This window comes from Astatotilapia calliptera, chromosome 7 (genome assembly GCF_964374335.1).
Source record: "Astatotilapia calliptera chromosome 7, fAstCal68.1, whole genome shotgun sequence".
Lineage (NCBI taxonomy): Eukaryota > Metazoa > Chordata > Actinopteri > Cichliformes > Cichlidae > Astatotilapia > Astatotilapia calliptera.
Window position 1 is genome coordinate 31,225,479 of NC_137428.1, and position 26,819 is coordinate 31,252,297.

At 39.3% G+C, this 26,819-nt stretch overlaps 2 long non-coding RNA genes across 2 annotated transcripts in view; both read left to right on the top strand.

The window, feature by feature from the left end:
* Nucleotides 1–859: 859 nt before the first annotated feature.
* LOC145430060 (uncharacterized) overlaps nucleotides 860–26,819 on the top strand; it is a 38,829-nt gene continuing 12,869 nt past the window's right edge. The window contains exons 1-2 of the long non-coding RNA XR_013910465.1: nucleotides 860–998; nucleotides 1,097–1,150. This is a non-coding gene — a long non-coding RNA (uncharacterized LOC145430060). The remainder of the gene's footprint in view (nucleotides 999–1,096; nucleotides 1,151–26,819) is intronic.
* On the top strand, nucleotides 5,297–6,610 carry LOC145430061 (uncharacterized). The gene is made up of 2 exons (XR_013910466.1): nucleotides 5,297–5,478; nucleotides 6,085–6,610. It is a non-coding gene; the product is annotated as an uncharacterized LOC145430061 (long non-coding RNA).

Sequence of the window (26,819 nt, forward strand, 5' to 3'; positions counted from 1 at the left end):
AGACGCAATTTACATAGAACAGAAAAAAAGCAGTTCAATTTTGTGTTGTTTTGTTACTGCAAACTGTAGAGGGTAATAAAGAAGAATAAAAAAAATCTAAATAAAATGCAGAACAAAACAACAAGTACCCTGCGATGCATACCATATTTCGATGACTTACAGTTTATGGTGTTTGATTCCTTTTTAATTACTCCAGTAATAAAATGCTGAAATGAAGAATGTGGTGGGTCAAAAATGTAAAAAAGAAAAAGAAAGAGTTAAGCTTGAAGTTTACATTAGATTTGTTGTGCTTCAGTGTGTAAGCATCAGCGCTGTTAGACACAATAGACCCAAAAGGTAATACACTGCCTGAAAACATGGCTATCAATCATTGGCTCTGTGGAAAACAAGACCATAGTTGCTTATAATAAGCAGACAGGGGAAATATAAGGATGGGAGCAAAACAGAAGTAGCAGATTGAGGTGAAAAAAATGATGGAGTGGATACGAGGGGTGAAGGCAGAGGAGAGTGGAAAACTGACAGAAAGAGTGGTGAGAAGAGAATTATAACTACTGTATGTAATTACTGCAATAACAACCTATTTACCCTGTGTGACCAATTTTAGTTGGTCGATATGACAAGGGGGAAAGACGGTAATTGGTGTCCTAAGAACAAAGCAGATTGAAAAAAAAGAAGATGAGCCCATCAACTTAGATGAAGGCAAAGCGCGTGTATGTGTTTCTGTTTAATTGGGTGCTCATTACAAAGACTCTGCAGAGAGTCAAGGAAAAGGTGTGTGTATTCATAACAAGCTATATTAGCGTGTTCTAGAAAGTTAAGTTCTGTGTGTTTAGAGTGGCAGTATTTTGTTTATATATTTAGGTTCTTTTGTGTGTGTGTGTGTGTGTGTGTGTGTGTGTGTGTGTGTGTGTGTGTGTGTCTTGTAGATGACAGAAAATGACAGCTGCTGGGTTATATTGGATCTCACAGCTTGGTGAACACTGACCGAGGATAATGAAGTAAGGCTGCTTGCTGTTCATACTGTCTCACTTTATGAACACTCACTATGCCAGCTTCTGTTAGAATTTCTAATCATTTCTACTCCACTTATTTTCAGGCTTTTGTCCAAAGTTGTTTTATTGGTGCTGATCATCACAAGTTGAAACCATGGGTAAGTGTTTGTGTGTGAGTAAGTACCAGCTCTTGTACGTTTATTTTTGTGCAGACCAATTTGAATTTTTATCAGTTTTAGAAAGACAAACCCCCCCCAAAACATTTTGCTTATAACACTGTTAGATAAGGGGAGGTGGAGAAATTAGGTTTATGACTAGATTTAGGTTATCTTAGGGTTATATGGCGTTCAAGTGGATAAACACAGTAAATGAACAAAATCTGAAAAAGGCTGTAATTAAATGTAATTAATTAATTTCATTCTGAATTATGTTGTTTGTGGCAACAAGGACAATTAAAAAATGCATATTGAATGAATATGGCCCCGCATGTGGTTATTCCAAAAAGTCATTAGCAGTGTTGGGTAAGTTACTTTAAAATAGTAACTTAGTTAGATTACTAGTTACTTCTCTCAAAAGTAACTCAGTTACTTCAAGTTACTCGTTACTTTCAAAGTAACTAGTTACTAGGGAAAGTAACTTTGGTTTTACTCAGAATTCTCTTGTTAATGTGTTTCTTCCATAACTTTGCCAGTCTTCTAGCTTGCTTACTTGCCACAAGTGCACTGTGCCACCTACCAATAGAAAGGAAAAGATAATGTATAATGCATATTTCCACGAGAGAAATCCCACGCCTGGACCGTCATTGACTGCTGCCATGATTCTAGCCTACGTCACAGAGTCATGTGCGCCTTTTACATCCAACACAAAAACTGCAGTCGTGGTGCTTTCGATTGTACTCAGAACTCAGAAATTCTGTCTTCTGAATAGGAAGATGTAGGCAACACCAGACTGCAGATGAGCTGCATACAGGGCTGGACTGGGACAGAAAATTGGCCCGGGCATTTTGACTAGAGACCGGCCCGCCATTATAGGAAAAATCATAAAGCCTTTGAATGAAAATAAACACTGTTGTGACAGTGATGTACACTCTTTTGATGGTATATATGCATCAATCTATCAATCGTTTGTCGTAAGATTCAGATAATTATTTTTTAAAAGCGAGACACTTTAAATGAGAATAAGAAAGAAAAGTATTTCTTTGTGCCCCCCTCTCCCTGTTAATGCCCTACCTGCCCCCCTGGCAACACTTTGCTAGATTCGCACCTGCACAGTTACCAGCTGTCAGCTACCTAAAAAAGGATCCTGGTGTTATTTGTCTCTCAGAAACAGTTCATAACTTCCCTTCAACTCATTCATGTCACCTAAAAGGTAAACCTGTTTCTCCATCACCTGCTCAGCTCTCATGATCCAGTAAGGACATCTCCTGGTTTCATCTTCATGTTTCCCTCTCACCAGATAACCAAACCATATCATGACCAGCAGTTTTTTTGCAGCTGTGGCTCCAGCAAACATCAGCTGATACTAGAAATTAATATTAAATAAATTCTAACAACAGCTGATCAAGCTTAAACGTGCTGCTGTTGTTTAGCGCGACATCCGCTGGTTTCCTCTTTCGGAGCAAAGTGAGCGATAAACAAACAAGAGAGCCGATCAGCTGATCACTGATCAGTTTTCATGATTGAAGTAGAAACGGGAGAGGGAGGGGGAGAGGATGAGAGATGAAGAGGCAGCTGTGCAGCGTAAACACAGAATAACTCCAGCTTTGTGTCTTTTTCATTGTAGCTGAATTACGGGACAAACTGTTCCTTTTCACCTCAATAAGAAACGCGTAATATTTTCTCTGAATACCAGACGGGACGGTTGGCAACTCTAATAACTTATGAACAAAATAAAGTTCAACATCATTAACTTCATAGCACCACCCAGCTGTATAGAAACTCCGTCATGCTAGCTAGCACGCAGTACGGAAAAAGTCAGAATAACGAAAATAAACTCCACCTAAACTTGGTTCATATCTGACCCAGAGAGACTGCAGGTCATAACTTCTTACCTGAAGTTCAGTTCACACTTGGACCGGCGGCCGCCTCGGGTCTCTTTTCCTTCTGCGTCCCCTTTCCTTCATCTACCTGCTGGCCTCCACCACTTGCTAATGTTACTGAATCTGTGGAAGCTCCGCGATAGCCACCACACGAAGTAACGAGTAACGACCCTATCTAAATCCCAGTAACGACTAACGCGTTCCTGATTTTAGCATAATAACTAGTTACCGTGCTCGTTACCACAATAATAACGTAGTTACTGTAACGCGTTACTTAATAACGCGTTAGTCCCAACACTGGTCATTAGTGAAAAACACACTTACTATAATATCTTCTTGCGATGAAAATATATCATTGTTGTGTTCTGAGGTTGTTTTTGACTACAGTTACAGAAAACATCTCCCAGGTCAGAACTGGTTGTGTCAAAAACTGAACTGCAGATTGAGAGATGTGACACTATTTGAATGCAGAATAAAGGTCTGTGAGGTGTATTATGAAGCAAGGTTAATACCTTAATGAACCGTGTTGAGCTTAAAGTCAGAGTTTAAGACGTACCTTACTAAAACCACTGAATGAAGCGCATACTATGTGTCATATTGTCATGAGAATGGAAATGTATTAATCTGGTGATTAATTTATCTTATCATTAGAAGACATAATATACATTTTTACTGCTATGCAGATGACACCCAGCTCTATCTATCCATGAAGCCAGATAACACACACCATTTAGTTAAACTGCAGGAATGTCTTAAAGACATAAAGACCTGGATGGCCGCTAACTTTCTGCTTCTTAATTCAGATAAAACTGAAGTTATTGTACTCGGCCCTGACAATCTTAGAAATATGGTATCTAACCAGATTCTTACTCTGGATGGCATTACCTTGGCCTCCAGTAACGCTGTGAGGAACCTGGGAGTCATTTTTGACCAGGATATGTCCTTCAACACACATATTAAACAAATATGTAAGACTGCTTTCTTCCATTTGCGGAACATCTCTAAAGTTAGAAATATCATGTCTCAGAGTGACGCTGAAAAACTAGTTCATGCCTTTATTACTTCCAGGCTGGACTACTGTAATTCATTATTATCAGGAAGTCCTAAAAACTCCCTGAAAAGCCTTCAGTTAATCCAAAATGCTGCAGCAAGAGTACTGACAGGGACTAGAAAGAGAGAGCATATTTCTCCTGTTTTGGCTTCCCTTCATTGGCTTCCTGTTAAATCCAGAATTGAATTCAAAATCCTGCTCCTCACATACAAGGTCTTAAATAATCAGGCCCCATCTTATCTTAATGACCTTGTAGTACCATATCACCCTATTAGAGCACTTCGCTCTCGCGCTGCAGGCCTACTTGTTGTTCCTAGAGTATTTAAAAGTAGAATGGGAGGCAGAGCCTCCATATCTGTTATTAATCTCTGTCCCTCTTCCACAGCATGTCTTTATCCTGTCTTCCTTCTCTCACCCCAACCGGTCGCAGCAGTTGGCCGCCCCTCACTGAGCCTGGTTCTGCTGGAGGTTTCTTCCTGTTAAAAGGGAGTTTTTCCTTCCCACTGTCGCTAAAGTGCTTGCTCATAGGGGATCATATGATTGTTGGGTTTTTCTCTTTATCTATTATTGTACGATCTACTGTACAATATAAAGCACCTTGAGGCGACTGTTGTTGTGATTTGCCGCTATATAAATAAAATTGAATTGAATTGATGCAGAACATGTGTAATTGTTGTTATACTTGATTTCAACTTACTGATAAGTCTGTTTTCCTCTGCTGGAACTGCTGAAATGAAATTGCAGTCTAGTAGCTGCAGTTCCAGCAGTGTAAAGAAGACTTAGCAACAGATTAGAATCAAGTATTGAAACATACATTTTGTGAATTACCAAATAAATAATGCACATTTCCATGGCAATGTGATGTACAGTTTGCGCTTTTCATTCAGTGGTTTTAGTAAGGTATGGCTTAACAACTTGCTCATAGAAAATGTAGTCTATGGGCAGAAATCTGTGCCATCAGAAACTGAATTTGAATAAGTTCAATTTGAATTTGAATTGCTCAGATTGAATCTGAATTGTAACTTGAATAAATGCTTTTGAAAACTGAATTTGAATTAGTCTAATTTGAAATTGAATTTATGGTTTGAAAATGATCATCACTAAATTGAAATTGAATTTTATATTTTGAAAATGAATTGATTTGCTTTGAAACTGCATTTTATCCTTTAAAAATTCAGCTCTCGAATAATTTCAGTTTCACTTCTCACCATTCAGTTTCAGTTCTACAATTCAGTTTTTTGGAACTTACATCCGGTTCCAGTTCAAGCGCAGATTAATAGAACTACGTTTTACTAGCGGACTGAAAGTGTTACTGACGGGAATCTACAGCGTCTTGAGCTGAATTAAGACTTCAGAAGTCATTCGTCATGTCGAATGACCAGCGGATAAACTCTCAGGTTGGTAATAAATGTATTACATGTATAAGAACAACCGTCATGTTAACAAATGATAGCCGTAAGGTAACTTTTATGCTTTTTGTAGCTGCTAGCTAAAAACGGTAATTTAGCGTAGTTTGCCCTGGATTCAGCTTTGACAACAAATATGATCGGCTGTTTCTAGTAGAATTCCAAAGTTGTCATGTTGTATCCTCTCAGAGTACCCCCTCTGTATGCTTGCAGAGACCCCTACAGTAGGGAAACATGCAAAACGGTGCCCAAACCTTTGTATTTTAGCTTTATTTATGTCTTACACAGCATCCAACTCTTTAGCTAACTTAATAACTTTAGCTAAAGTGAATAGTTAGTCTAATTCATTAGTGCAGCATTACTGGATCACCTCTGTTTGAAGTGATATAATGTGATATACAACTATCACTGAAACAGCAAACTTTGTAAATAAGCAAACAACACTTCTCATTCTCTAAACGTTTGGCCACAGCTGTAGATTACACTATCAGTGCTTGTTCACTCTTGACAATAATAACATTTCTAAATTTACTTTGTGCATTTACAGGTAAACAATATCTAATATTTTATCTAAATGACTGCTTTGTCTTTGAAAAGGGTGAAGAGCCTGAGGCCAGTGACAGTCCAGTTCTACTCTAAGTACATCCTTACAGTGGCTCACAGGACAAGGCCACATTCCTGTCCTGCCAGAAGAGAAGAGAAACTTCAGAGTCTTCATGCAGTTCAACCACACCTGTCATATTCCATATGACAGGGGTCTCAAACTCCAGTCCTCAAGGGTCAAAGTGTCATGCAACTTTTCCATGTTCATGCTGTTTTCTACCCCACAGTTACAGCATGTCTGACTGCCTGTTCAGCATATGCAAAAATATATGGTGAGTTTAATAGAGCAGTGTGTTTAAAAAAAAAAAAAAATCTAATTAAGCATGCACTCAGTACCCTAAGAATTATTATGGTAGTTAAACACAGTGATAGTTGTATATCATATTATATCACTTCAAACAGAGGTGATCCAGTAATGCTGCACTAATGAATTAGACTAACTATTCACTTTAGCTAAAGTTATTAAGTTAGCTAAAGAGTTGGGATGCTGTGTAAGACATAAATAAAGCTAAAATACAAAGGTTTGGACACCGTTTTGCATGTTTCCCTACTGTAGGGGTCTCTGCAAGCATACAGAGGGGGTACTCTGAGAGGGTACAACATGACAACTTTGGAATTCTACTAGAAACAGCCGATCATATTTGTTTGTCAAAGCTGAATTCAGGGCAAACTACGCTAAATTACCGTTTTTAGCTAACAGCTGCAATAAGCATAAAAGTTACTGTACAGCTATCATTTGTTAACATGACGCTTGTTCTTATACATGTAATACATTTATTACCAACCTGAGAGTTTATCCGCTGGTCATTCGACATGACGAATGACTTCTGAAGTCTTAATTCAGCTCAAGACGCTGTAGATTCCCGTCAGTAACACTTTCGGTCCGCTAGTAAAATGTAGTTCTATTAATCTGCACTTGAACCGGAACCGGATGTAAGTTCCAAAAAACTGAATTTTGGAACTGAAATTGAATTGTAGAACTGAAACTGAATGGTGAGAAGTGAAACTGAAATTATTCGAGAGCTGAATTTTTAAAGGATAAAATGCAGTTTCAAAGCAAATCAATTCATTTTCAAAATATAAAATTCAATTTCAATTTAGTGATGATCATTTTCAAACCATAAATTCAATTTCAAATTAGACTAATTCAAATTCAGTTTTCAAAAGCATTTATTCAAGTTACAATTCAGATTCAATCTGAGCAATTCAAATTCAAATTGAACTTATTCAAATTCAGTTTCTAATGGCACAGATTTCTGCCCATAGTAGTCCCGCAGCAGAGAATCTTTAATGCACTTAAACAAGGTGTAAATCAAAGAGTCAGTGAAAATACCACTTCCAGCCAATTTTAAATAGAAACTTGGAACATAACCTGCTCCTGACCAAATTCTGTGTTCAGCAGAAGTTATCACAGTGATTTAGCCAAGTAAAAAGAGCTGGAAAACTCTACCTTTCTGAGCTTGACATAGCTTGCTGAGCCAATAATCTCACTTTGTAGCACACCCACAGAGCCTGATGTGCTGGACTGTTACAAATATCACTTCTTTCTTCTAGATGTCAGCATCATAAAACAGGGGATGGGTTTAGTGGATACTGAAGTCTATATCTCAGACGGAAAACAAACAAACAAAAAAAACAGGTTTGAACATGTGAGATCCTGGATTCAAGTCACTATTTAGCTGTTTTTTTCTTCACATTCTTGCTATTTAATTTTTTATTTATTTAATTTTATTATATTTAATTAAGCAATAGAAGGTATGCAGAAAGTAGGTCTTGAACTCAAGTCTTCTGGAAAGTCTAACTTTCCTTTAAAGTCTTAAGTCTAACACTGAAGACGTACCTAAAAATTGAAGTAAAAAAGATGTAGAGTGTCAAGGTCTGGCAGCCCTTGCCAGTTGACCTGCTCATTGTGTCCATGTATTATTATTATTATTATTTGTCTGGGCTCCCCTCCCAGTCCCCTATTTCCCTGTTTGTGTGTATTTGTGTTTGGGCATGTGTTTCAAGAGTCATCAGAGTGGGAAGAGTTCCCGCGCTGAAGTCAGCCACACCTGCTGCTCATCAGCCCTCACCAGCTTCAGCTGATTGTCACCACGGGCAGTCTCCCTACTTAACTGTGTGGCTGAGTTTCAGTCGACGCTGGATCGTTGAGCTTACTCCTCAGTGCAGTCTGGGCTCGATAGTGAAAACTTTGTGTGTGTGATGCTCACCAGACTAATCTATGCATTTTGTCTTGCTAGGATTTGGGAACAGAGATTGTCATGGGAGCAGAGCCACTGTACAAATTGGGATTTGTAATTTCACGATTCACGCCACAGACACAAGCACTGTGTGGGATTTCGGCCCTAAATGGGTCCCACCTAGTCAACATTGCTCACTGCACTCAGGTGATTTAGCAAACGTTGTCTGGCAATCATGTGGAGGAGGTCAGTTTGTTTCTGTTTTGGGCACCTAGTACTCCTTCGATGTTAGGTTATCCTTGGCTTTACTGGCATAATCCCCAGATTTACTGGGACCAAGGGCCACGTCTCTGGGTGGAGTACTTGGTGCCACGACAACTGTGCCTAGCATTGCAGTATCCAAACCTCCCGAGCAGTTAACTAAACCTGACCTCGTCGTCGTTCCTGAGATGTATCCCAATCTGGCCAAGGTCAATAAAGATCTGTCTCTATTACTTCCACCACACTGACCTTATGACTGGAGCATAGATCTGTTTCCCGGTGCTCCTCTGGCTACTAGCTGGCTGTACTGCCTGTCTAAACCCAAAAGAGACTCCTCCGGTCGATGCGGGCTTTTTCTTTGTCGAAAAGAAAGACAAGACCCTCCGTCCCTGCAAAGACTTCTGTGACCTAAACAAAATCACCCTAAGGAATAAATATCCCTTATCTCTGCTGTCTTCTGCATCCAAGTTACTGCAGGGAGCCACCATATTTACCATACTCATCCTCCGCAGTGCTTACCAATTGGTTAGTATCTGAAAGGGTGACAAGTGGAAACCTGTGTTCCATATTCATCTAGGCCACTTAGCGGATCAGTCCAAATGGCATGACTAAATACTCAATCTTCCAGTGCTTTGTAATGATGTGTTGAGAGACTTTATTAACCATTTTGTTTTTGTCTATGTGGACAACATCCTCATTTTCTCCAAGAGTCACGCCAACCATGTGAAACATGTCTGCCTCATCCTGCAATGCCTGTTGGAGAATCATCTTTTCGTGAACAGGGGCCGCTGTGGGCAGACCGGGCCAAATCAGGGCTGTGGGGGAGTGGCCTGAGCCAAAGAATCAGAAGGATCTGCAAAGATTCCTGTGGTTCACAAACTTCAACAGACAGTATATCAGAGACTTCAACAAGGTGGTAACACCCCTAACCCAACCCAAGTCACCAAAAGTTATGTTTCAGGGGTCTCCCTGCTCAGCAGGCTTTTAACCGGCTCAAGCAGCTGTTCTCCTCCGCATCCACTCTGATCCCGATGGAGCTCAATAATTGGGTAGAATAAGGTAAATTAAGTATATCAACAACGTTAAATTGCATATGCTTTTTTTCTCTTGACGTATCTCTCAGGCCGAACAAAACTAACGCGGGGGATCACAAGCTGCTGGCCATCAAATTAGCCTTGGAAGAATGGAGGCATTGGTTGGAGGGAAGTGAGCACCTCATGCTCATCTAGACGGACCACAAAAACCTGGTGCACCTGCAAGCTGCCAAGCACCTGAGTCAAGCTAGGTGGGCACTGTTTTTGTTTTGTTTTTTTCCAAGTTTTAACTTACTATCATCTACAGGCCTGGATTTCAAAATAAGAAGCTGGACACTCTATCATGCCAGTTTGAACCGCATCAAGAAGCTTCAGACAGAGAGAAGCCCATCCTACCCATCATGTGCATAGTAGGCTCCCTCACCTGGGAGATCGAAAAGCTGATTCAGGAGGCTCAAAAGAATGAACCAGATCGGGGGTCAGGACCCAACAGCCCACTGTGCGTCCCCACTGTGGGCGAGGCAAGGTCATCCACTGGGCAAACATGCCCCAATTTGCCTGCCACCCCGGTAAGAACTGCACGGTTCAGTTTCTTCAACATCTGTTTTGGTGGCTGTCTTAAGTGAAAGACAAGAATACATGACCACCTGCTCTGTTTGCATACAAAATAAGGTGCTAAACACTCCTCCAGATGGCCTGCTTCGACCACTACCTATGCCCAAGAGGCCATGGTCTCACATTGCCATGGCTCACAGGAACTGCCTCCTTCATCAGGTAATACAACCATCCTCACCATCATTGACTGCTTCTCCAAAGCTGTCCACTTTACTGTTCTACCCTAAGGTGCACACTGCCCTCGAAACTGTTAAACTGCTTCTGTGCAGCATCACAAGTGCCGCTGCCACGACTTGTAGAGGACCACGCGGGCAGCTCTCCTCAGGTCAGTGGAACAGAACAAACATCTCGTAGATTGACATCGTTCCAGCTCCCATCTATTAAGTTGGCCAGAGAGTATGGCTCTCTATCAATTAGTGGGGCAGTGGGGCAAAAAAGTATTTAGTCAGCCACCGATTGTGCAAGTTCCCCCACCTAAAATGATGACAGATGTCAGTAATTTTCACCAGAGGTACACTTCAACTGTGAGAGACAGAATGTGAAAAAAAAATCCATGAATCCACATGGTAGTATTTGTAAAGAATTTATTTGTAAATTAGGGTGGAAAATAAGTATTTGGTCAATAACAAAAATACAACTCAATACTTTGGAACATAACCTTTGTTGGCAATAACAGAGGTCAAACGTTTACTATAGGTCTTTACCAGGTTTGCACACACAGTAGCTGGTATTTTGGCCCATTCCTCCATGCAGATCTTCTCGAGAGCAGTGATGTTTTGGGGCTGTCGCCGAGCAACACGGACTTTCAACTCCCACCACAGATTTTCTATGGGGTTGAGGTCTGGAGACTGGCTAGGCCACCAGGACTTTCAAATGCTTCTTACGGAGCCACTCCTTAAGAAGCGGTGTGTTTTGGATCATTGTCATGTTGGAAGACCCAGCCTTGTTTCATCTTCAAAGTTCTCACTGATGGAAGGAGGTTTTGGCTCAAAATCTCACGATACATGGCCCCATTCATTCTGTCCTTAACACGGATCAGTCGTCCTGTCCCCTCGGCAGAAAAACAGCCCCATAGCATGATGTTTCCACCCCCATGCTTCACAGTAGGTATGGTGTTCTTGGGATGCAACTCAGTATTCTTCTTCCTCCAAACAAGACGAGTTGAGTTTAATTCAATTCAATTTTATTTATATAGCGCCAAATCACAACAAAAGTCGCCTCAAGGCGCTTCATAGATACAGAGAAAAACCCAACAATCATATGACCCCCTATGAGCAAGCACTTTGGCGACAGTGGGAAGGAAAAACTCCCTTTTAACAGGAAGAAACCTCCGGCAGAACCAGGCTCAGGGAGGGGCAGCCATCTGCTGCGACCGGTTGGGGTGAGAGAAGGAAGACAGGATAAAGACATGCTGTGGAAGAGAGACAGAGGTTAATAACAGATATGATTCAATGCAGAGAGGTCTATTAATACATAGTGAGTGAGAAAGGTGACTGGAAAGGAAAAACTCAATGCATCATGGGAATCCCCCGGCAGCCTACATCTATTGCAGCATAACTAAGGGAGGATTCAGGGTCACCTGGTCCAGCCCTAACTATATGCTTTAGCAAAAAGGAAAGTTTTAAGCCTAATCTTAAAAGTAGAGATAGTGTCTGTCTCCCGAATCCAAACTGGAAGCTGGTTCCACAGAAGAGGGGCCTGAAAACTGAAGGCTCTCCCTCCCATTCTACTTTTAAATACTCTAGGAACAACAAGTAGGCCTGCGGAGCGAGAGCGAAGTGCTCTAATAGGGTGATATGGTACTACAAGGTCATTAAGATAAGATGGGGCCTGATTATTTAAGACCTTGTATGTGAGGAGCAGGATTTTGAATTCAATTCTGGATTTAACAGGAAGCCAATGAAGGGAAGCCAAAACAGGAGAAATATGCTCTCTCTTTCTAGTCCCTGTCAGGACTCTTGCTGCAGCATTTTGGATTAGTTGAAGGCTTTTCAGCGAGTTTTTTGGACATCCTGATAATAATGAATTACAGTAGTCCAGCCTGGAAGTAATAAATGCATGAACTAGTTTTTCAGCGTCACTCTGAGACAGGATATTTCTAATTTTAGAGATGTTGCGCAAATGGAAGAAAGCAGTCTTACATATTTGTTTAATATGTGCGTTGAAGGACATGTCCTGGTCAAAAATGACTCCCAGGTTCCTCACCGCGTTACTGGAGGCCAAGGTAATGCCATCCAGAGTAAGAATCTGGTTAGATACCATATTTCTAAGATTTTCAGGGCCGAGTACAATAACCTCAGTTTTATCTGAATTAAGAAGCAGAAAGTTAGCGGCCATCCAGGTCTTTATGTCTTTAAGACATTCCTGCAGTTTAACTAATTGGTGTGTGTCATCTGGCTTCATGGACAGATAGAGCTGGGTGTCATCAGCATAGCAGTGAAAATGTATGCTATGTCTTCTAATGATACTGCCTAAGGGAAGCATGTATAATGTAAACAGAATTGGTCCTAGCACTGAACCCTGTGGAACTCCATAATTAACCTCAGTGTGTGAAGAGGACTCTCCATTTACATGCACAAACTGGAGTCTATTAGATAGATATGATACAAACCACTGCAGCGCAGTACCTGTAATACCTACTGCATGTTCTAATCGCTCTAATAGGATATTATGGTCGACAGTATTGAACGCTGCACTAAGGTCTAGCAGGACAAGCACAGAGATGAGTCCACTGTCAGAGGCCATAAGAAGATCATTTGTAACCTTCACTAAAGCTGTTTCTGTGCTGTGATGAGCTCTGAAACCTGACTGAAACTCTGGCCTATAATTAGCTAAGACTGCTGGGTCTAGAGATGGCTTTTTGAGTAAAGGTTTAACTACAGCCAGCTTGAAGGCCTGTGGTACATAGCCGATCATTAGAGATAGGTTGATCATATTTAAGATCGAAGAATTAATTAATGGCAGGACTTCTTTGAGCAGTTTTGTAGGAATGGGGTCTAAAAGACAGGTTGATGGTTTGGAGGAAGTAATTATTGAAGTTAACTCAGAAAGATCAATTGGAGAAAAAGAGTCTAACTTAACATCAATGGTACTAAGAGTAGCTGTAGATAATATTACATCTGTGGGATGATTACTGGTAATTTTTTCTCTAATGATAAAAATTTTATTTGTGAAGAAGTTCATGAAGTCATTACTAGTTAACGTTAAAGGGATGGTTGGCTCAAAAGAGCTCTGACTTTTTGTCAGCCTGGCTACAGTGCTGAAGAGAAACCTGGGGTTGTTCTTATTTACTTCAATCAGTGACGAATAGTAAGATCTTCTGGCTTTGCGGAGGGCTTTCTTATAAAGCAGCAAACTATTTCTCCAGGCTAAATGATGATCCTCTAGATTTGTGACACGCCATTTCCTCTCCAGATTACGAGTCATCTGCTTTAGGGTACGTGTTTGAGAATTATACCACGGAGTCAGGTACTTCTGATTTGAGGCCTTAGTTTTCACAGGAGCTACAGTATCCAGAGTCGTACGTAGTGAGGAGGTGAAATTATTAACAAGATAATCGACCTCTGTTGGGGTAGCGTTCAGATAGCTGCTCTGCTCTGTGTTGGTACAGGGCATTGGAGATGATAACAGTGGGTGGATTATATTCTTAAACTTAGTTACAGCACTTTCAGAAAGACATCTACTTTGATAAAGTCTACTCTTCACCGCGGTGTAATCAATTATTGTAAAAGTAAATGTTATCAGGAAATGATCAGACAGGAGAGGGTTTTCAGGAAACACTGTTAAATGTTCAGTTTCTATGCCATATGTTAAAACAAGATCTAGAGTGTGATTAAAGTGGTGGGTGGGTTCTTTTACATTTTGAGAGAAGCCAATTGAGTCTAATAACAGATTAAATGCCATGTTGAGGCTGTCATTTTTAGCATCTACATGGATGTTAAAATCACCCACAATAATTATTTTATCTGAGCTGAGAACTAAATCAGATATAAAGTCTGAGAAATCAGACAGAAACTTGTCCCCTTGGCAGAAAAACAGCCCCATAGCATGATGTTTCCACCCCCATGCTTCACAGTAGGTATGGTGTTCTTGGGATGCAACTCAGTATTCTTCTTCCTCCAAACACGACGAGTTGAGTTTATACCAAAAAGTTCTACTTTGGTTTTAATCTGACCACATGACATTCTCCCAATCCTCTGCTGTATCATCCATGTGCTCTCTGGCAAACTTCAGACGGGCCTGGACATGCACTGGCTTCAGCAGCGGAACACGTCTGGCACTGCGGGATTTGATTCCCTGCCGTTGTAGTGTGTTACTGATGGTGACCTTTGTTACTTTGGTCCCAGCTCTCTGCAGGTCATTCACCAGGTCCCCCCGTGTGGTTCTGGGATCTTTGCTCACCGTTCTCATGATCATTTTGACCCCACGGGATGAGATCTTGCGTGGAGCCCCAGATGGAGGGAGATTATCAGTGGTCTTGTATGTCTTCCATTTTCTGATGATTGCTCCCACAGTTGATTTTTTCACACCAAGCTGCTTGCCTATTGTAGATTCACTCTTCCCAGTCTGGTGCAGGTCTACAATACTTTTCCTGGTGTCCTTCGAAAGCTCTTTGGTCTTGGCCATGGCGGAGTTTGGAGTCTGACTGTTTGAGGCTGTGGACAGGTGTCTTTTATACAGATGATGAGTTCAAACAGGTGCCATTCATACAGGTAACGAGTGGGGGACAGAAAAGCTTCTTACAGAAGACGTTACAGGTCTGTGAGAGCCAGAGATTTTCCTTGTTTGAGGTGACCAAATACTTATTTTCCACCCTAATTTACGAATAAATTCTTTACAAATCCTACCATGTGAATTCGTGGATTTTTTTTTCACATTCTGTCTCTCACAGTTGAAGTGTACCTCTGGTGCAAATTACTGACCTCTGTCATCATTTTAAGTGGGGGAACTTGCACAATCGGTGGCTGACTAAATACTTTTTTGCCCCACTGTAAGTACCTATGTGAACCGAATCAAAAAAACTCGCACCCCGGTGCTATGGAGGACCACATTTTTGAATTCCAATTTAATAAACTGATTTTCAAAATGCTTTTTTAAAATTTCATTTGATAAACCTTTTTCGAATTCCAATTTAATAGACTGATTTTCAAAATGCTTTTTTAAAATTTCATTTGATAAACCTTTTTCGAATTCCAATTTAATAGACTGATTTTCAAAATGCTTTTTAAAATGGCGATTCCACTCCTCGTTTCAAAATCCATTTCCCTTTTCTGTTCACTCACGGATTAGCTCAGGGATTAACATTTGGATTAACAGATGGATTAGCAACTTCATTTTAAAAATCCTGCTGCTATTCAAATTATCCAAACCATGGGATGTAAGGAGCTCTCTGATTGGCTGACACAGGTTGGTTGCCTGGATTTTTCTATGCTGCCTGTAATTGGCCTTGCTAGAAGTCTGACTAGCTATCCAAACAGCTAAACATGAAGCCAGGAACTCCAGACAATAGATGAGATCTTATGAAGTTTACTGGTTCTTTCATTTTGTGAAACTGTAACAATAAAGCATATGTGGAAATGTACATTACTCATCTGTACTGTTAACAACAACATGTGCCTTAAACCAATGACCTAACAATGCATTTGAGAAGCTAGCATGACGATTAGCACCGCTAATTAGCATATGAACTGGCAATCTCATTTACATATGAATAGCACATTGAAAACTTGTTAACTGTGATCCATCACACATAAAGACAGCACTTGGATTGTCTCATTGCTTTTTACCATTAACTACTTACAGACAATGCTTTAACAAAAACCCAAAGAAGGACATGAATGTGGAGCAGCCATCTTGAAACAGCATAGCAAGAAAACATGAACTTCCTGTCTAACTCTTCTTCTACTGTCACAAAATATCGACTTAAAGGGGCCACAGGGTGGCACATTTTACTAACATTTAAAACATGAAATTAATTAAGCAGTAACATAACACTACCGTTTGTGCTCATAGCTTTGTCTTGCTAAGAAGCGTGTTGTCCAAAGGCCGTTCAATCTCGGGATTTACACTAGGCTCGAAACTTTATGTCGCAGCTGTACAAGCTAGACGTAAAATTTTCATAAGCTAAAATGACCTTAAAATAACGGGGCTACGTGTGGTGATGCTAGTGTTAGCCATGTTAGCATGTTACCTTCAACAGGTGGTCGGACTGAGTAAACAGGCACACAGTCAGAGGTTCAGCTCTCCGTTTCACTGCAGGGTTCCTTCATTCTTCACATATTTATGTCGCGCCGAGTGTAAATCCCGAGGCTGAACAGCCTTTGGACAAGAAGACACGCTTCTTAGCAGGGCGAAGCTATGAGCACAAACAGCAGCATAGTAAAATGCAGGTAGCCAGCCTGTGTCTGTCCAACCAATCAGAGAGCTCCTTACATCCCATGGTTTGGCTCATTTGAATAGCAGCAGGATTTTTAAAATGAAGTTGCTAATCCAGCTGCTAATCCAAATGTTAAACCCTGAGCTAATCCGTGAGCGAACAGGAAAGGGAAATGAATTTTGAAACGAGGAGTGGAATCGCCATTTTAAAAAGCATTTTAAAAATTAGTTTATTAAATTGGAATTCAAAAATTAATTTACAAATGTAGAATTTATTCTACAATTCTTTATTTAAAAACAGAATTCTTTATTTCAATGCGCGTGGCTCTTGTGGTCCTCCATAAGCCACAGTGTGGGGATTGTCACATTGTTATTCACTTTTGTTCACTGTAAATAAATTCGCTGTCTCCTTTTGGAAAAGATCTGCGTTTAGGTCTTATTTTTTTTTACCACAGACGTGACAGAGAGAGAAAGAGATCTGCACCTTGGAACTGTTTCATAGTATAACCTTCACATACTTTATCCAAAGCAGACTTTCTGCTGAATCACCCACAAGTTGTGTGTCTTTAGGGACTTGCTAGCTGGCAAAGCATTTAGCTTAATTATTAGCATCATCCCACTTTAGACAGAGCAGCTCTCATTTCCAGAAATGGACAAATTTATTAAACCTCCCAAAATATGTCTATCCAGAGTTCAGTCGAGGAGACAGAGTTGCAATATTACACAAATCTCTGTAGCTTCTCTTCTTCTGTCTTCTCCCTCCCAAAAAGCCCATCTCCATCTGCTCCCAGACCACCAAAAAACACAAAATCAACAAAAAAATGATTTAAGCATAAAAATTAACAAAGACAAAACAATACAGCATCCCCAGCTGGATCAAAGAGTAAAATAGAAGAGAGAGACCTAATTTTTATAACCCACATTTAAGTTCCCATTAGTAAATAATTTAATAATCAACCAACATATTGTTGATTAATTATAAAATCAATTAGACAAACCTGGTCTCAGCAGGATGAATGTCAAAACAGTTTAAATAGATTATCACCTCAAAGTCCTACTACACAGCAAAATCGCCAGTGTTAAATTGACACCGTGAGTGTTAAATTTAACACTAGAAAAGTGTCTATATGTGTCCACTCTTTTGAGTGTTAAATTAACACTTTTCAAAGTGTTATATTTTTAACAATGACCTAGTGTTATTCTAACACTGTACAGAGTTAAAGATTAACACTGACTAACACTGACCAGTGTCAACAATATTCTACACTGGTGTTAAGTGTTAAAAAGTAACACCAAATAGTGTTGGTAGTACTTTACACTAGCCCTGGTGTTTAAAAATTTAACACTGAATAGTGTTGATTGTCTAACACTAACACTAGTGTCAGGCAAATCATCAATACTAGCCAGATTACAATAAACTCCCATTAATCTCTGATATCTCTACTGCTACAATTAATTAAAATGTATTCACAGCTACAGACACTCTACCCATTAAAAGAAACAACAGGACAGTGTTCAAAATACTCTGTATTCAAACAGCAGATACACCACAAATAAACAGCGCATAAATATATACAAAACTAGAATATTGGACAATCTACATTTTGTCATTAGTGTCATTTGAAAATAGCCCATTGTAAGGTCTATAATACACCACATTATCTACACAGATCAGTGCAACAGCATCCAGTTTATCCTCAATAACAAATGCATTTAAGTGACCATTGATCATTTCTTCGGTCTCCATATTACTTAGAGCATGCACAAGCAGCTTTAAGTACATCAAAACACACACAGGAAAACATGCTCTACAGGTTCAACTATTTTCCATTTTTGCTCAAAATGTCTCATCCTTTTAGATTCTGTTGAGATATGAGAATGGGTTTTCAAGCTGATCAAAACATTCAACTTTTCCGAGGTTTCTCTTGATGACAAACATTCAACAACAGATTGTTTTGCATGTGCAATGACGCATGTCATTAACACTTTCTTCCAATGAACCAACTAAACACTGCACAGTACTTTCAGAACTCCTGAGGATTGTAGTTGAGAAATAACAGTCCTATACATGTCCTGTCACAAGATGAGCCACATTTACAGGCTGTGAAACAAAGGTTCTATCATAAGGTGCAGGCTCAAAATAAAAATTACTGATGACCTCTGAGTCAACAAAGTCTCCACGTGCTTTGAAGAGGTGTTGCTTGTAAAAGATAAATTAATATCTAGGCTGTCCAAAGCTCAAAAGTAAAAACGTTGCTGGAACTTGACATGTCTAAATAACACTGAGCAACTTGTGTGGTGTATCTTGCAAAAGTAACACAAGAACAGTCAAAGTACTGTATAGTCGATGTCTTTAGACTGTACTGTGAAGAATTCTTGCTCTGATTTCCCTGACCCGAGGACTCTCCTTCACGCTCCCAACATCAATGCCATACACGGTGGTCTGGATGAATGTGTAGAAGTTGTGCAATGCTTCGTCATAGGACACGGCAAATACAAAATGTGCCTTGAAAAGCTCGTCAAAAGCTGCAACTCCCGTCTGCGTCACACAGGGAATGACCTTTTGATCTAGGACAATGTAGAAAGTCTGGATGATGTTCTTTCTTTCTCCAACACACAGGAGGAATGGCTGAGTGGGGCCAGCCTTAAGAAAAGTCTCCATGCTACCTCCCACCTGAGGGAGTGAAAGAAACCAAATGATTCACATTAAACAAAATTGGTAATCGGATGTTGAGTGGCAGTGCTGCCTAAAATTAAGACAATATTAAATATATTAATTATATTATTATATAAATATTAAAATGTTTTACTTCGGGCCCACAGTTATTTTTGTTCCAATGTGTAATTTTAGGTTTAATGGTAACAATAATGTGCCGGCGTTGCAACACCAAGCCTATCTGGCATAGATATATCTGCTGCACAGTGGAACTCCTTGCCCTCTTAAAACATCTGATAATCTTTTCTCATCAAAAGAGAAAGCTACTTTAACACATTTCTAAAAAAATCATACCTTCATGAATTTCATTAGGTGGTGAGCAGCATCTGATGTGCTAATCTTTGAAGACTTCCTTCCCTTAGATGTTGGAGGTAACAAGTGAAGCAGCAAAAGAATGGCAGCCAACTCGCAGTCCCAAACTACAGAATAGGAATTAGGATAATCGCAATTACTGTCATTTTAAGGTCCACAGCAGTCATTTTGTCAATGTTATTCAGTTTTGGATAACTGATAATTTTTCAAATAAAGCAGTTTTCCAATGTCTTCAGTATGGTATGAAAATTCATTTCAAGACACTTAAAATCTTCTGGCCACCAAGTGACGTAAATATTGAGTCATAACAATACTAACATTAAGTAACTTTTTTTTGTCAAACTTTAAATGCCATTAAAGTTTGTTTGTAAATTCCTTTTCATACCATACTGAAATGAACAGAAACTCAACGTAATTTATAAAATCGACAGCTGTATTCCAATTTGTTGTAAAGGTGCCAAAACATGTTTTGATTTAATAGTATGGTCTAGGGCTGGGCCATATTATACCGTTCACGGTAATACCGGTATAATGTTAGGCAACGATAGGAAAATGAAATATTGCGATAGAATGGGAGTAAAACGCGCATGCGCAGTGCCTTTGTTTTCATACGCACATGGCCGATTGTTGAGTGAAACAGATGAACCAGAATTGGTTTGTAAAAATGGTGCAACTTCCGTGATGTGGAACTGGTTTGGTGTTTGTCCGTCAGATACCCAACAAAGCACATTTTTTTGCAGAACATGCAAGCGGCCGTTGTTATTGTCATATTTGTCGGACTAAGATGCTCTTAAATCTGGGAGTAATCTGGGTCCTAAACTCTGTATGCTTCAGGTCAAACAACACTGCAGCATCACTTAGAGTTAAAAACTGTCTAAATTCTTTCATCTTTAATAAAACGATCAGCATTGCTGCTTTACCAGGTGTAACTATAAAGTTTAACTTCCAGGCATCCATGAAAACAAAAGTTATTACATTTAACGGAGTTAGAAGTTAGCAGGAAGCTAGCGGAAGTTAGCTCGCTAGTTTCGCTAGTTACCTAAGCATGATATAGCATGTTCTGACGGAGAGATTTCTGAAAAAAATCAAACGTACAGCTCTGCTATCACTTCCAACATAAATGAAGACAGGAAACTAAACAGCAGTGACGTTTGTAGGGTTACTGAAGTTGGGCTAGCTGGTATATAATGATGTGCTACGTGATCGCTAGCGACACAGCTATGTTAGCATAACATAAACAGTGAAGCTGGAGGACGAACACTAACACTTTTCCACTTATAAAAGTTAACGTGAAGGTTCTTCATGGTTAGAGACAAATGCAATCGCATGGCAGGATACTGTAAACGGACCAAACTTCAGTCAGGAGAACAACTGAGATAATCCATCCACAATACGAGGTTAGTCATTAATATACTGCAACAACATGGGAATAGAGCAGCTGCCAGAGAATTCAACATTAATGAATCAATGGTACAGAAGTGGAGGAAGCAAGAAGAATGAGTTTAATAAAGTTTGATTTATCTGACTGCTTTGTTTCGCTTAATGTGCCTTATAATCCCGTGCACCTTATGGTCCGAAAAATACGTACTGCACACTGCAGTTTAATGTTGCAAAGCACCTCTTTTTAACTTCAGTGGATATTATACATGGTTATGCTCAGGATATGTCAGCCCATTTCTACTGGAAATGCCTTTTGGTTAAACTTTCAGCAAGGAATTTGCATTTGCACTGTTACATTTTTATAAAGCTTTAATGTACATAAAAACCAGCTTCTTGTTTAAGTGAAAATAAATGGAAGGTTGTCTTTTTGCGCTAGTAATGTTGTGGAGTTGTATTTTGTCTCGCATCAATTATATCGTCGGTTATATCGTTATCGCAAATTTTCAAATATATATCGTGATAAATATTTTTGGCCATATCGCCCTGCTCTAGTATGGTCCACCTAATATATTGTGCTGTGGGAATTGTGAAAATGCTGTAAAGACATGTGAAGTCTACCATCTCCAACTTACCACCCTCATCAGAGTCCCCCTGTGCAGAGACAAGCAGGTCATCCAATTCTGTACTCTGAGACAGATTTTTGCAATCTTTGATGATTCTTGGCTTGAAGAATGTTGGCCACTTTGCAAGGAATTTACCAGACACTTCCTCCCCAAACAGCATTGTGAAGTCTTGGTCAATGAAACACAAAATGTGACAATAGAAAGAACGCATTAACGAGCAAACAAACAAAGGAACCACACAGCTGTCAGTCAATCAGTTTATGCCTTACCAAGCCAGGTGTATCCAGAAATCTTGGGAAAAGGTCCAGGACAGAAGAAGCTGTGGCTGGATCTTGAATCACTTTTTGCCTATGTTGAAATGTCACCTTCATTTTCTCTTTGACAACTTTCATATCAGTCGAGTGCCTCATCACTGACATAGCTTCCTTGCATTCATCACCCGACAACTGTCTCGCATTTGTTGCGAAGTTGCGAAGAGTCTTGGGGCTGTCTTGAAAAGCTGACTTTGATTTCTTCATCTCTTCAGTAGAGTTGCGCTGCACAGTTTTCAATCTCCATGCCAGGTAACCAGAACCACTCTGGTGATCATAGAAATGTTCCTGCCGAATTAAGAGCAAGAGAGATATTTATTCAATATTGATTACCTGCTACTCTGTTTGTAGCAAGTGAAGAAAACTCCTGACTGGTGGGATTGTTCAGTGCTACATGTCAAAAAGCCAGATATGGCATCATGCATTAGAGGTCTATTTAAATCAATTGTTACACAATGACATTTTTTTTACATTTATTTATTTTGGGTCCATTAGGGAATAACTTGATAAACTGCCTGAATGACAGACTGACCTGAATTAGTCTTATCATATGATTTCTTTAACCACTCCATCAGAAAAGCCAACAACAAAATACTTTCACAGACCACTGACTGTCATATCTGCAGGTGTAGGCATTTATCACGTAAACCACAATCAAAAAAGTCTTAATTGCATAAAAACTGGGTCACAGACCCAGGACTATGACACTGACAGCATGTATGCATCATAACATCATAACTTACATAACCATTCTTTGAATCTGGGTCCTTCAAGTTTGGGAACAAGGTTGTAATCCCAAGTGCATACATAATGCGGACACTTACTGGTGGGATCCTCCTAAAAGGCAGATACAGAGAACACGAAAACTATCAATTATTTACCCCAACACAGATTCAAGTTCAATTATAAAATGTCAGCAACAAGAACAACATGTATCCAGGTGTATGATTTGAACTACCCAAACTACCTATCATCTGTAAATCATGACTGACCACATCACACACCTGACAGGTCTTTAAGAATAATGAAAATGAAGTCTTGGATTATGCTCCACATGGACTATGACAATTTGATGCAGACATTTTCCTAATGTTTTGCTGTTGTCAACCATCCCTGTTAAGAAGCACTATATTCAGAAACTACAATAATGACAATGGAAAATAACATCACTCCATAACAAATTGTGACTTTCTTTTGAAACATTATCAATATGGGGTTAGCAACTAATGAAAACTATGATTGATTTGATTTAACTTAACAATGACTTCATGACATATAGAAGAATCTATTTAAGTGGTGCAATAATGGTAAACAACTAAAATTGCAGACAAAAAAAAAACAAAAACAAAACAAAGATTTTTCTTAATGTTTACATCACTTACCCATGACTCTCTACCATGTCTGCCACAAGGATGTTCACCATCCTTCTTCTTGTAGTATCAGAGAGGCAGTTTGTTTTCTCATATTCCTTAAATACTTGATCACCATCTGGCTTTGAATACAAGGCTGCTCTGATGATCTGAAATAACAATTGCAAGAAATTCATAGAAAGCACCTACCAGGTGGGTATAAAAATTATCAGCATCAACTGCTATAGCCTTTGCATTAATCACTACATCTTATTTAATCATGAGAGGGACCATTGTTTTGTTTTTATAATTTTTTTAATAATATTTTTAAAGATATTGAGTATTGGTACAAATGAACAGGTAATTGGCAATCTTAAGTTACAACATATCATATCCTGAAGATTACTTACATTTCTTGCAGTGTTGCTGTCAGGAGGTCCTTCAATTAACTGTCTTTTCCGAGCTTTGGTAGATTCGAGTATTATTGTTGTGTCTGAACCTGATGATGATCCTCTTGATGCAGGTGACGGTGACAACTCTAATGAAGATGTGTGATCTGAAGAAGACCCTGCAACACTGTTGTCTAACAATACAGACAGCCTCATAGATTTAAACATGATTACACCAACTATAAATCAGTAAATTTAACAACGCATTTTTAAATGAAACATACGGCTTAAACTTCTTACCACTGCATTCTTCAGTGAAGACACTGAAAGACACCTGAGATGACTTCAAAAGTTCATCAAATATGTCCGAATCCACTTCCACTCCCGCAGAATCCATCAGGACCAAATTGGTAGAACCTGGCAAACTGAATTTCACCAGCACTAAAAAAGAAACAATCAATAAAGTTCTATATGAATTTATAATTCATAAATCCGTGAATCACAGTTTTACTTTGACAATATTTATAAATTCTTTATTCATTCAATTACTAAAATAATTATTCATTTAAATTAGCAATCAATGTAGTGAAGTAAACTTACAGTATTTGCCCTTGGTCTGCAGTGAAGGCTTTGAGTAAAGTACAAGTAAATCAAAACAATACTTGCATGAATAGTATATGAATAAATTTACTTAGTTACTTTTAATCACTACACTCAAATTACCTCCTTGCAAAAATTCGGAGTAATTGTAGGCATCGTCTGTCTTTGGTACCCTGACCCATTTGCTCATTCCCTTAAACTCGACAGGAACCAGCATATCGCCACCTTCCAAGAGTAGAACAAAACTGCATAACTGCACTGCAATACAGTAGTCTCTTGATTATCGCGGGGGTTAGTAGAAACCATATTTCTTTTTTATTATTTTTATATACATTAAGCCATAAAAACTCTCCCTGCACTCTAACAAACCCTAATATAAAGAGGCAGAAAAATGCTTATTTTACCATGAAAAAAAACAATCTAAAAAAAGAAAAATGCCTTATTGTCACAGAAATGCATAACATATGAAATTACCATAATTAACAAGATGTAGGGGGCATACTCTAGTGTAAAAATCTTTCCATCTATACATACTCTCAGGGTAGCCTTAAGCATCCTAGTTCACCTAAGCCAGTGTCTCAAACTTCAATGAGCTATGGGCCACTGCCATCTCATTGGAGGGCCACTTTAGTGTTCAAGTAGTACAAAGAAAAAAATACAAAGAAACCACCCACAAATATTTCCCAAAATGCAGTTCCTCGTTAGTTTTTAAAATTTCAAATATTGTATAAGAAGGCAAAACCGCAAACTTGAACGCATTTTTCTCACTCCAAACTAACCGAAGCCTAGCTCCGCGGCTCTGAACCGTGGTTAAAAAAAAAAAAAAAAAAAAACCTGGCTAATACGTCGGGTCCCGCGTCGGGCTCGTGGCCGCTAACTAGCTTTACTGTCAGCGAACACAGTGTACACTCGAGTATAAACAGCTTACTTACAACTGGGCTCGTCAGCCAGTCTTTTTGGCTGCAGTGGTTATTATATCTACATGCTTTCATCTTCCGTTTCTCGCGGGTAGCAACTCATACTTTCTCCCTCCCTCGCACTCAAACCGGGAGGGGGGAGTCCCACACGGGGCCGCGGGTTTGAGACCCCTGAACTAAGGATTTAGCAAGTTTAATTTGAAAATAAATAAAAGGCGTTTAGTAAAAACTGTGACATATATTAACAAGTAATATTCGTTATAGTCTGCCAACAGCCAGATTATGTTAAATGAATGCTAGGAAAGTAACTGGTACTTTGCAGTTTTAGCTAGCAGTAGCCCAGCTTAACAAAAAACAGTTAAAATTCAAATATGACACTTAAAGATAATGTATTTTGAGACAAATACTATTGTTTTTACTAGTTATCATGTTACTTGTTCTAACATCAATCTAAAACTTAATATTTGACCGAATAAAACTTACCGCAGCAGCAAGAAAAAATGGCGACCGAAGATTCTGAAATGCGAAGCTCCACAGGAAATGAAGGCGTGGTCTAATTTAACACCCACAGTGTTAAAATGCAGTAACGACTAAAATCCACACTTACACTTTTCAGGAATCAACTCCCGATGTGTTATTTTAACTCGATTAAGTGTTGAACTAACTCGGAACTCTGTTGAAATCTACTAACACTGAAAAATCAACACTGGCATTTTTGCTGTGTAACTGTCAGAATCCTCGAAGCGCAGGCCAAGGAGGAGGACTAGCAGCAATCTTTCACTCCAGTTTATTTACCAACCAAAGACCCAGACAGAGTTGTAATTCATTTGACTGATTGTTGGGGTCTTACCCTACAATGTAAAGCACTTTGAAGCAACATGAAGCAAGATTATATACCTTTAGAGCACTTCTTATACCATCCTGTGAGGAGAAAACTCTTAGGAGGCAAGAAACACAGACTCAAAGATTTTACATGTACATGGGCGATGCCCCCACGCGGTCCGATCTGTTCTGCACTAACGTGTGCACAACAGATGTGACACAGAGAGAATCGCACGGGGCTCTCAGTACATCCTTTATTTATACTCAAACAACAACAGGCGTGGCATGTATAGAATTCAATAACAACTCCTTAAAAGGAAAAACCGTTAGCTTATCTGTTGAAACAGGAGGTAGCTGTTTTGCTGTCACAGCACATATTTTCTCACACAATGTCTCACTTCCCTTTCCTGCAGTTGTACAACTCATAAGCTCTTCTTCCTTTAAATGAAGCTACAAATAAACATAACACAAAACTCAAAATCTCCCAACACATCCAAAAGTCTCTCCAGTTATCTTTGGGGGTTTTTTTCCCCTCAAAATTGTATGAGTATAGGAACATGTTTCTATAATGCAACAAATCCATATACTGTATATGTGAATGTGATAGCTTTGTGTTTGTGTGTGTGTGTGTGAGACTGTGGATGCAAAACAGAAATGGTGAGTAAATTAAATTTTTGAATAAACAGACCATGAAATAGGTTGTCAAGATCTGATGACACTCCAGCTGTCTCAGATGTTCTGTCTGGTTGAATTTAAAGCATTAAAGTGTGTTTGAGGATTTATGTATGTTGTGAAATAATTTGCATGAGGTTGGTTGTACAAGATTGTGAAACCTGTACTTTGTG